The sequence below is a fragment of the Pistacia vera genome, unplaced genomic scaffold, assembly GCF_008641045.1.
Source record: "Pistacia vera cultivar Batoury unplaced genomic scaffold, PisVer_v2 Contig1129, whole genome shotgun sequence".
Taxonomy (NCBI): domain Eukaryota; kingdom Viridiplantae; phylum Streptophyta; class Magnoliopsida; order Sapindales; family Anacardiaceae; genus Pistacia; species Pistacia vera.
The window spans coordinates 128,592-139,458 of record NW_022195170.1 but is presented as its reverse complement, the minus strand read 5'-3'; the positions used below and the strand labels follow the sequence as shown (position 1 = coordinate 139,458).

The 10,867-nt window shown below is 37.9% G+C and overlaps 1 non-coding gene across 1 annotated transcript; it reads left to right on the top strand.

Moving 5' to 3' along the window:
- Window positions 1-800: 800 nt before the first annotated feature.
- Window positions 801-907, top strand: LOC116142642. Its single transcript, XR_004130024.1, has one exon. It is a non-coding gene; the product is annotated as a small nucleolar RNA R71 (small nucleolar RNA).
- The last annotated feature ends 9,960 nt before the right edge of the window (window positions 908-10,867 follow it).

The following is a 10,867-nucleotide window of genomic DNA, read 5'->3' as shown; positions in this document are numbered from 1 at the left end:
CCTTCATTGGAATCTCAACCTCTTTACCACTTCTCAAGACGATCGCACTTACATTTTCTCTTGGATTTACCACCGTTTGAGAAGGTAATTTCCCCGAACTTTGCGCCTCCAGCCTATTGATCGCGGTTGCCATTTGACTCATTTGATTCTCCAAACTTTGAACACTGGCTCTCGTCTCCTGTTGAAATTGCAAAGTATTAGTTGCAAGAGACTTAACAATATCTTCTAAAGACATACCAGAATTAGAAGTTTGGCTCGGTTGTTGTCTAGGGGGGTATGGCTGCTTGTACTGCTGGTAATTTAGGCTGTTTTGAGGGTAGGGTTGATTCATTTGTTGATTCCCATAGCCAAGATTAGGGTGATCCCTCCATCCAGGGTTATATGTGCTCGAATAAGGATCATATTTCCTTTGCGGTTGTCCAGGGAAACCACCTGCTGCATTCACTTGCTCAACAGGCTCCTCTTGAAGAGTTGGGCACATGTCAGTTGGATGCCCTACTACCGAACAAATCCCGCAAGCCTTCACTGTTTGCATGTTACCTACAGCCATTTGACGAACAAGAGAAGTTAGACTAGAGATTTGTTGTTCTAGGGAAGAAATATTTACCTCATTATCACGCCTAGATGGAAGGTCAAGCCTACTGCCAAACTGTTGAGAATTGGCCGCCATATTTGCAATCAAGTTCCTCGCGGCCTCAGGGGTCTTATCCACCAAAGCTCCTCCACTTGCAGCATCAATCATGCTCCTATCAGTGTATGTGAGGCCCTCATAGAAGTACTGGATCAGTAACTGCTCACTAATCTGATGATGGGGGCAGCTTGCACACAATTTCTTAAAACGCTCCCAGTATTCATGTAAGGACTCTCCGTTGTGCTGCCTTATACCACAAATTTCTTTCCGAATGTTTGCTGCCCTCGAAGCTGGGAAGTATTTCTCCAAAAATAATCTCTTCATCTCGTTCCATGTGGTTATAGTTCCGGAGGGTAGATAATAGAGCCAATCCTTAGCCGCATCCTTCAAAGAAAACGGGAAGGCTCTTAATTTGATTTGCTCCTCGGTCACCCCCGTAGGTTTCATACTCGTGCAAACCACATGAAGCTCCTTTAGATGCTTGTGAGGATCTTCACCTGCAAGACCATGAAAAGTGGGCAAGAGATGTATTAGTCCAGATTTCAATTCAAAAGTAGTAGCAGCATCTAAAACAGGAAAAGTTATGCATAAAGGTGCTTGATTCAAATCAGGGGCAGCAAGCTCTTTCAAAGTCCGATTTCCAGCCATGACGTCCTCCTCTTCTAAATCAGAGTTGCTAGCAAATTGGGAATCAAAAGCCAAATTGCTTTCCTCAGAATTTCTCCGAACTTCCTTCCTTAACCTACGCAAAGTGCTTTCAATTTCTGGATCGAATGTTAAATCACCAAGGTTAGAGGACCTGGTCATACAACAAAAAACCTAATAAAAGAATTAGAATGAATGACAAAAATTGAAAACTAACTAGAAAATTTAAAAAAAAAATAAATTAAATTAAATTAAATTGGCCAGAAACACTAAAATGGCAAAAACTATATCAAAACATTCGAATTTGGCCTCAAGAGGGTGGGGCTAGAAAATTTTCTAGTTTTGCTCAGAACGTCGTTTTCTTCGAAACGGGTACTCGCAGCACTCCTAACTCAACCAAAATTTTCCTTATGAATAGTACTACTGTTCATCCAGAACAGTACTACTGTTCACAGTTTTTTTTTTTTTTTTTTCTGCAAAATAAAAAAAAATATAACAAAAAACGCAATAAAAAAAATTACAAAAACAAAAATAATCAACTAGAATCACTCCCCGGCAACGGCGCCAAAATCTGGCGTGCTGTCGTAGGCACCCAGAATTAAAACCTTCCGAACCTAACTACTGAACTGTAAATAGGGTAAGCAAGGGTCGATCCCACGAAGAGTGTCTAGCCGAATTTTCTTTGATGTGAAAAAGGCTGGGGGGTTTGTGTAAAAACAGAAAACAATCTCAGCAAAAACAAAAACAATTTAATTCGAATTCAATCAAAATGACGAACTTGGTCTCTGTCAACATCCACCATCGGAATCTTACAACTGATCATTGATGCAAAGATAATCAATTCACACATTGAATATTCACCGTTGGAACTAATTTCCTATCTCTCCTTAATTGTAATTAATCAGGAAACAAGCGATCCTAATTAATCTTACCCCTAAACAACCCTAGACAAGCGCTCAAGATTTAATCTAGTGGCAGCCTTAAGAATTAGAGAGATCGATGAAGCTAAACAACACAAACACAAGCGGTTGTATTTAATTTAGTTGAATGTTCTTCGTAAGGTTACTAATTCCTGACGCAGCAAATTACTAACCCTAATTGCTTCACAAGTTGGAGGGATCAAACAATTACGGATTTGATATCAAACTTAGCAGTAGATTTCAACAAATAATACACTAGTAGGCCTCCTAGTAATTAAATGCATCAATCATGAAAATATGCACAGAATAACATTCAATACTCAAACATGAATTTAACACTAAAAACAGAAAGATCTCACAGTTTATTTGATTCCGAGGTTTCCGTTTCCTTCGACCAAGTTACAAAAGTTCTAGCCGCTCATGGCCATCACAAAAACTCAAGTGAAAGAAAATTTCAGAGAAGAGAAGAGAGAGAGGCGTGGTCCCCCAAAACCTACTCTGATCTCCCTTTTAAAATCTAATTTAAGAATTCAAATCCCACTCAATCTCCTAAAAGAAATATTCTCCTATCCTAAAATAACATTAATCCTAATTTAATTCTAATTGGAAATAAAATAAAATAGAGTCCTAATAAAATAGGAAAGTGGTGTTTCCAGCTGTAATTTTCGTGCAGCATGTATGTCTTCAAAACGTGCAATAATAGACTGACTTGCATAACAAGTCAGAATGCTCCAGGACGTCGGCAATGCAGGTGCATCAAATTCAAGCTCGATTACAACCTTTATTCAGCCGGTATCTCTAAAAACTCATGAAAGTTGTAGATCTCTTTCTTAGCGTTCCACATCATTTCGAATCATCTCAATCGGAGCTCAGATGAGAGAATTATGCCCAGAATACGAAGCAGTGGCGAAACTGTCCGAATTCCCCTAATTAATTCCGTTTTTCAATTAACACCTCCGTTTGCTTCCTAAACCAAACTAAAGTAATAATGAGTATAATTAGGAAACAAATACATATAAAATACTAAACATTAAGGGGGTTAAATATGACATTTTGCATTCCCATCAATAGGTATGCACGTTTCCTTCCATGTTCGTCTTCTTCTTGAAGACACATTTACATCCCATGGGTTTGACCCATTTGGGTAAATCCACCAAAGTCCATACTTGGTTCTAGTACATGGAGTCTATTTCAAATTTCATGGCCTTAAGCCATTTTGCAGAATTTGGATCTGATATAGCACCACCGTAGGTTTGAGGTTCATCGTCTTGATAAACCATTACGCCGTCATGTTGAGTCACGAGAAAACCATACCTCTCGAGCTCACGACATACTCTACCAAACCTATGTAGCTCCTATGTAATTTGAGGTGGTTCACTTTATTCCACGACCTATGAAGCGACCTCCTCCTTATGTTCTTCTATCTCAGGTGATACATCTGCATGTTCCTCATCAACTATTTTTTGTGAAGTTTGAACTTCATTGAGTTCGACTTTTCTACTCTTGTACTATATTGGAGAAATTCTTTCTCTAAGAATATCCCAGTTCAAGCTTCAAAAAATTTTCACTCTTCTAGCTAGTAGAAATAGTATCCTATGGTTTCCCTAGGATATCCCATAAATATACATTTGTCAAATTTGGGGCAAGCTTATTTGATGTCAATTTCTTGGCATAAATAGTACAACCCCAAATTCTCAGAAAAGAAAACTTGGGCTTTCACCCATTCCGTAGTTCATATTGAGTCTTATCCACTGATTTGGATGGCACACGGTTCAATGTAGAATCGCAGTCTCCAAGCATAACCCTAGAATGATGTAGGTAGATCAAAAAAACTCATCATTGATCAAACTATGTCAAGTAAAGTTTGATTCCTCCTTTCTGATACACCATTATGCTGAGGTGTATACGGAGGTGTGAGTTGTGATACTATCCCACATTTTTTAAGGTACTCTCCAAACTCCAAGCTTAAGTATTCACCTTCTTGGTCCGACCGAAGGGCTTTAATACTTTTACCAAGCTTGTGCTGTACTTCATTCCTAAATTCTTTGAAGTTGTTAAATGATTCAAATTTATCTCTCATTAAATAGATATATCCATATCTATTGAAATCATCAATAAATGTGATGAAGTAAGAATATCCTCCTCTTGAACTGTCATTGGACCGCATACATCACTATGAATGATGCCTAACAGTACAGTAGATCTTTGACTATTACTAGTGAAAGGCAAGTTGGTTATCTTTTCTAAAAGGCATGACTTGCATACCTCATGAGGGGCGTTTGGTTCAGGAATGTTAGATTACTAGGAATGTTGGATTACTGGAAAGATAGATTACCTTGGAAGATTACTGAGAATCTTTAAGAAAATGTGTTTGGTTAGTTGGTGGGTATGTTATATTAATATGTTTGGTTGTGGGGAATAAATTGGTGGGTATATTATTTAAATTACTAAATTGTCCCCTTTTCAAATATTAATATAATATTATTTTTACTATTAATTTTTGAATAATTTCTTTTAACCCCCAATATTTCAGATTTACTTAAAACACCCCCGCTTATATAAAACTTTAATTTATTATGAAATCATCTCTACCTCCTGCCACTGCCACCACAAACCACAGCCAGAAGTCTTTGAAAGTCGCCGTCAGTCGCTCGCCATGACCAAGAGGCTCCAATATGGTCGTTTCTGGCCATATTGGTGGTCGAAAACGGCCATATCAGGCCAGATCCCTGGCTATTATGGGCCAGATCTGGCCGTTAATGGCCAGCGATTGGGTTATTAATGACCAATTCCATCGATCTGGCCGAAAATGGCCAGAAGCCTCCCGGAGCCTCCCACAGAATCTAGTTCTTTTTTAGGGACTCCGGTGACTTTCCGGCGGTGGTCCGTGATGGTTGGCCCACTGTCAACGGTGGTGGCTGGGTGACAGTGGTGGTGGTGGTGGTGGTGGCTGGGTGACAGTGGGTCTGTAAATTGTTTTAAATATAAGGGTATTATTGTCCAAAATTTTAATTAAACAAGGGTAAAATTGAAATAGGATATTAATGTAAATTTCTTTTAAAATAGGGGCATTATTGTCCAAAATTTTTATTAATAAGGGAATTGTAACAAAAGAAGATAACCCTGGTAATCTTAAAATACCTAAGAAAATGGAGGTAATCAGATTACCTTCAATATTACCAATAGTAACAACTATTGGTATTTGAAGATTACTAGTATCTTATATTACTTGACAACCAAACATGGTAATCAAGTAATATTTGGTTGTCAAGTAATAGAAGATCACTTACCCCCAGTAATGTCAAATACCCCCCAACCAAACGCCCCCATAAGATTGAAAATCAAATGGGTCCAAGACTTTGTCCTTATGGAGTTTTGCTATGCAAGTTTGATTAACATGACTTAACATACAATGCCGAGAAATGTTTGGTTCAGATCACCATGCTTGGCTTTCTTATTTTCAAGATTGAATATCCCTTTATTATCCATATCCAGAGCATATAAACAATTATGTAATCTAGCATTTCCATAATGAATATCATTCAAACTAAAAGATAACAATCCATTAGATATATCAAAACGATATCCAAAACTATCCAAAGCAGACATGGAAATAATATTCTTCGAAACTGAAGGTACATAATAACAATCCAGTAGTTTCAAGATAAGGCCCGAAGGCAAAGATAATTGATAAACACCTAAAACTAAAGGAACAACTGTAGCTCTGTTCCCAATGGTATGTCTATCTCCCCTCGGCGAAGCGATCTACTATGTCGCAGTCCTTGCAAATTAGTACAAATGTGAGATGCACATCCAGTGTCAATAACCCAAGATGTGTTAGGAGATAAGTTAATCTCAAACATGAACATACCTTTAGAAGAAGATCTAGTAGTCTTCCTCTTGCTTGCTAGGAAGGCCTTGCAGTGTTTCCTCCAGTGGATGGGATTCTCACAGTGAGGACAAATACTCTCTTTTCCACAACAATTCCCTCCAATGACTCCTGAGCCTTTTCATCTACACTTGAGTTAGCTTCAACTAAAATCAATGCCTCGGACATTTTCATGCCTAGCTTAGTAGCCTACAGTACCTCCAGAAGCTCAGGTAGGGTTTTCTTCTCATTGTCCTTAACAAAGTCTTGAACAAATTGAGAAAAAATATTAGGTAAGGATTGTAAGCCTAGGTCTATTACTAAACTGTTATCAAGAGCACATCCCAAAACCTCTAGTGTCTCAACACACTCAATCATCTTGAGCATATGAGGCCTAACTTTGGCACCCTTATCCATCTTGCATCTGAATAGTGACTGTGACACCATATACTTCTCTTTATCGCAAAGAGTATAAATTATGGTAGGTAAGTCGACATCCCCATACTGCATTTGCAGTAATTGTATCATTGATTCTAACATGATGTACCTTATCAGTTCGACTTTAGCATCGTGTGTACGTTTCATATAAATGTACGCAGTCTGTTGGATGGAATTATCAGGAGGCTGCGGTGACAAAGCCTGCTCGATGGTGTATAAGCTATTGTTAGACTTAAGTATTTGTTGACATTTCTATACCAGTTAATGAAATTCTCACCATCAAACTTGTTTCCCAATTCGATAAGCGATCGCAATGATAGGTTATTGGCTGTCATTTTGTGAGTCTACAAGTGAAAAATAAAGCGAGTTAATATCATGTTATGATTTAATTAATCAAGGTCTTTTAATTAATTAAACGCTCCCACTATTTTACTCAAGTTCTAGTAGCCCTCACTATTAAACTCAGGAAGGCCTGTTGGTCTTCCTAGTGGGCCAAGATCCCATTAATTCCATTTTAAACCTTCGTTGATCAAATCAAGTTAAAAATGGTTGATTTAGGCAGGTCACAAAGCCAATTTATACCAGCTAATGGCGCCAACCATTAATCCTCAAATATAAATTGGGCAAACAAAACAATTATACAATTCAATGGTGCTAACCATTGACCTCAAGTGTAACTCTTGGATCCGTAGAGTAGATGTTAGAGTAGATGTCCTAGAGCCAATCAATTATTGTAGAATTGACACTTTGTAATAATGTTCATTGATCAATAAAAGGCATTTTATACTATATCGCATAAATCATCATTGTATGTATTGATATATGTACTTAGAATGGTAGAACCGTAACGAGGATATCAATTGTTTCAAATCTTGATAGTGAGAACCTTATGAGCACATAAGGTGGCCATTCTAGAAATATATGTAGCCCCAGTATTATTCTGAACTAAGGGCACAGATAATACGGTAAGGCTATCATGGTGTTGAATGACCCTGTCGAAAGGTAGTGACTGATCTCACATGTCAAGGTTGTTTGGTGACAACCTGGTGCAACACATGGGTGCTTGCTGTAGGCAAGTTCACTGGACTGACCCACCAAAGGATTCCATATGGATGGTAACCCTAGTGTTTATGGAACAAATCCTCTAATGAATGGTGGTGCATGTGATCCTTAGACTTGAGATCACCGGAGCATTGTGTGCACCGATTGGTGCAGTTTGACACTAGCCTAACACAGTTCTTTTTAGAGCTGTCAATACGGTGGTGATTGGCTGCATTAAGGAGTGTATCAAGACTATGGTGGATAAACAGAGGATTCATCACTCCCGGGTATGGGAGAAGTTATCTCACAACGCAATTCAGTAAATGGCAATAACACTAAAACTGTGGCCACAGTGGGATTGAGTTGTTGCTCTATCCAGTTTATAATACAGGTCATTGGTCTAGTAACTAAATACATAATATCGAGGGTAACCGAGGTTGACAATATTTCTATGCCACAGTCTCGTCGAGATAACGTATGATGAAAGGATCAGATTGCACAGGAACCATATCGTTGACAGGTAGCTGCTTCACTGAATCCGAATCCGAATCTATTGGGTGGTCACGATGCCTTGCTAGGGGCCAATCTTGGTATGTGTGTAGTGAGACAATTAATTGGTATTAATCGCGATACTACACACTACCGGTATGATAAGGAGCCTACGGTCACACACATAGAAGATAATTTAAGAACCAGTTTAGAAGAAAGGCGTTTTCGTCTTTTTAGGCAAAAGGGTATTTTGGTAATTTCACAGTGCAATTAAATTTGTTGAGGTCGTAGCCTTTATTTAATTTGATGTTAAAATTAAATAAGTGAGATATATATTAATTTAATTTAATTGAGATAATGATAAATTAAAATTAAAATATCTTAAAATGGATGTTTGGCTACAAGGGTGTTTGGGTTGGAGCCCAAGTCCATTCCATGATGAAATAGGTTAAAGTTTGCACTATACAAGTGCACACTTTTGTGAAATAAATCAATTATTCATTTCAATGATATTAAACTAAAGTTCCAGCCCCTTTAACATTCTCTCACACCAATTTTGCTTTTTGCTAAAAATCAAATACACTTTGATTTTTTTTTTGTTCTTAAAGGCTAAAGAGGATCTAGCAAATCCCTCTCTAGTTCCTTGAGGTTATCTTCGTGTGGACTACATTGGTTCGATCCTACACTTGGGTCGGTAGTGAAATACATTCAGAGACAGGTTGGAGGAGCCTCCAAACGTGCGTATGATTTCTTAAACTCTAAACTAAAATCTGCAGATTCTTATTTAATATATAAACTGTAAATTTGTACCCTGATCTTGGTTCTAAGGAACGATCCATGTTGTAAATGTTTTGTTTTTCTGCTGCCATGTTTGATCGATTCCTAACAGTAGATACTACATATCAACATGTGCATTATAAAATTGCACTTCTCTACTTATGCCTCTAGTACGTTTTCAAGCTTCGTTGATCGAACAAGCCAAGCTACTAGCTAAGTCTTACCCAACACCATTAAGGAAAAACTCCAATGAGACTTAGCTTCCCACCGGTAGATGCATACCCTCACTAATGCGAACAAGGTTACGATGAACAATGGTTTGACTAAGTCCATGGTGTTGGAAGACATGAATTTTAGACTTAATATCCTTTTTAATGAGGCTTTTGCTTTTGCTTTTGGTCTCATCATTTTATTATCTTTATTAACATGTTATATCCATAACATTCCCCCTTAGTATGCCAACTAAGGAATAAAGATTAACGTGTTGGTGCATTGCCTTAACTAAACCAAATTCCCGAAGCCCAAAGGAATTTATATGTCAACCAATGTAATTAAATTACAAGAGGAATCTTCAATTTAAAAACCTGCCTTCTTCAATCCAATGTTTCTTCTTCTCGATCATTACATTAAATTAAAATAAATTCTAATTTAACTTTACATCAACAATTAGAAACCTCGATTTACATTTGAAGAGAGTAAGATGAGAGAAAGAAATTACAAGATATTATAAAGGCAAGGCAAGCAAGCCTTATTTAAATTGAAATTACAATCCTCAAATTTAACTAGGTCTAAAGGAAAATGCACCCATCACCATGCAATTTCAGTCACAAGAATATACATATAACAATCAATCAAAAATAAAATTTTGATCAGTTGGCATTAACAATTAGCCCTTGATGTTAATGCTTGTTTCTTTAAACCCAAGAAGTCGTAAACTTTTCAGTTTAGTCCCTTGTTGTTGGGCCTCTCCAAATTGGCCTCCAGAATGTTCATAATATGTAGCAACACATTATATAAAGTTCTAGACCAACATCAATGTGCAACAACACAAACAAAAAAAAAAAAAATCCAAAATGAAGCCCACCTACACCAACACACATTCTACCTAAAACAGCAGTTTTATTTGCATCGACGCATATGGGCAGCAGTGTTAAAGACTTGCTAAACGTGAACCAACATGTTAACAAGCTACTGGTACAACCTATGAATCAATTGCTCACTATTGAATTTGTTATGACCTATTTACGAATCTGTAGCAAATTAACGTGCAACAACATTGATTGTTTGTAAACAGAGGGAAACCCCATGCTATAGAAGTCCAAAAACTTATGTAAACCCAATGACGTGATCCTCACACATGTAGCGACATGTGGGATTTTGAGTCCCTCAAAAGTAAGCACCGTAGTGTAAATAGAAACAATTTCCCTGGAAGAAAATCACAGGCTGCCCAGAACAAGAAGTTGTGCGTAAAAATGCACAACGAGTCAAACACTTGGGTGAAAATACAAAGTGAAGGTCAAGGCTATATTTATAAACACATAGCCAATAAGGCTGGCCATTTGCGATAACTATCCGCCCAAGGCAGCCATCGTACATGGCAGTGTTACGGTGAAAGTGATAGCAGTCCCGCATTATCAACATGAGGCTGTTTGGGACAGTGGTTATGTGCCTTTGCACACAGCCTTTGAACACCTAATGGGCATTGGCTAAAACACGCGGCCAACTGATCCACCACACACGATAGCAAACGGCTCCCATGTGTGAAACACACAGCAACCGCATGCTGGCAAGCACGTGGTTGGCTACACCAATATGCGCTTGCAAGCTGTTTCGCACCAAGGGTAGCAATAATGCGAGCACTACTACTGCTTTAGTCACAGGGTTTCCATACACGACAGCCAACACCACCATCCATGGTGTTGCATCTAGGGTTTCAAAACCTCCCCGATTTCAACAAAAATCAGATCAAACACAACAGATTTCAATTTCCCCATCAATACAACAAAATTAATTTTAATCCAATTAATCAAGAAAAAAATTAATCAAATTAAAATCCAA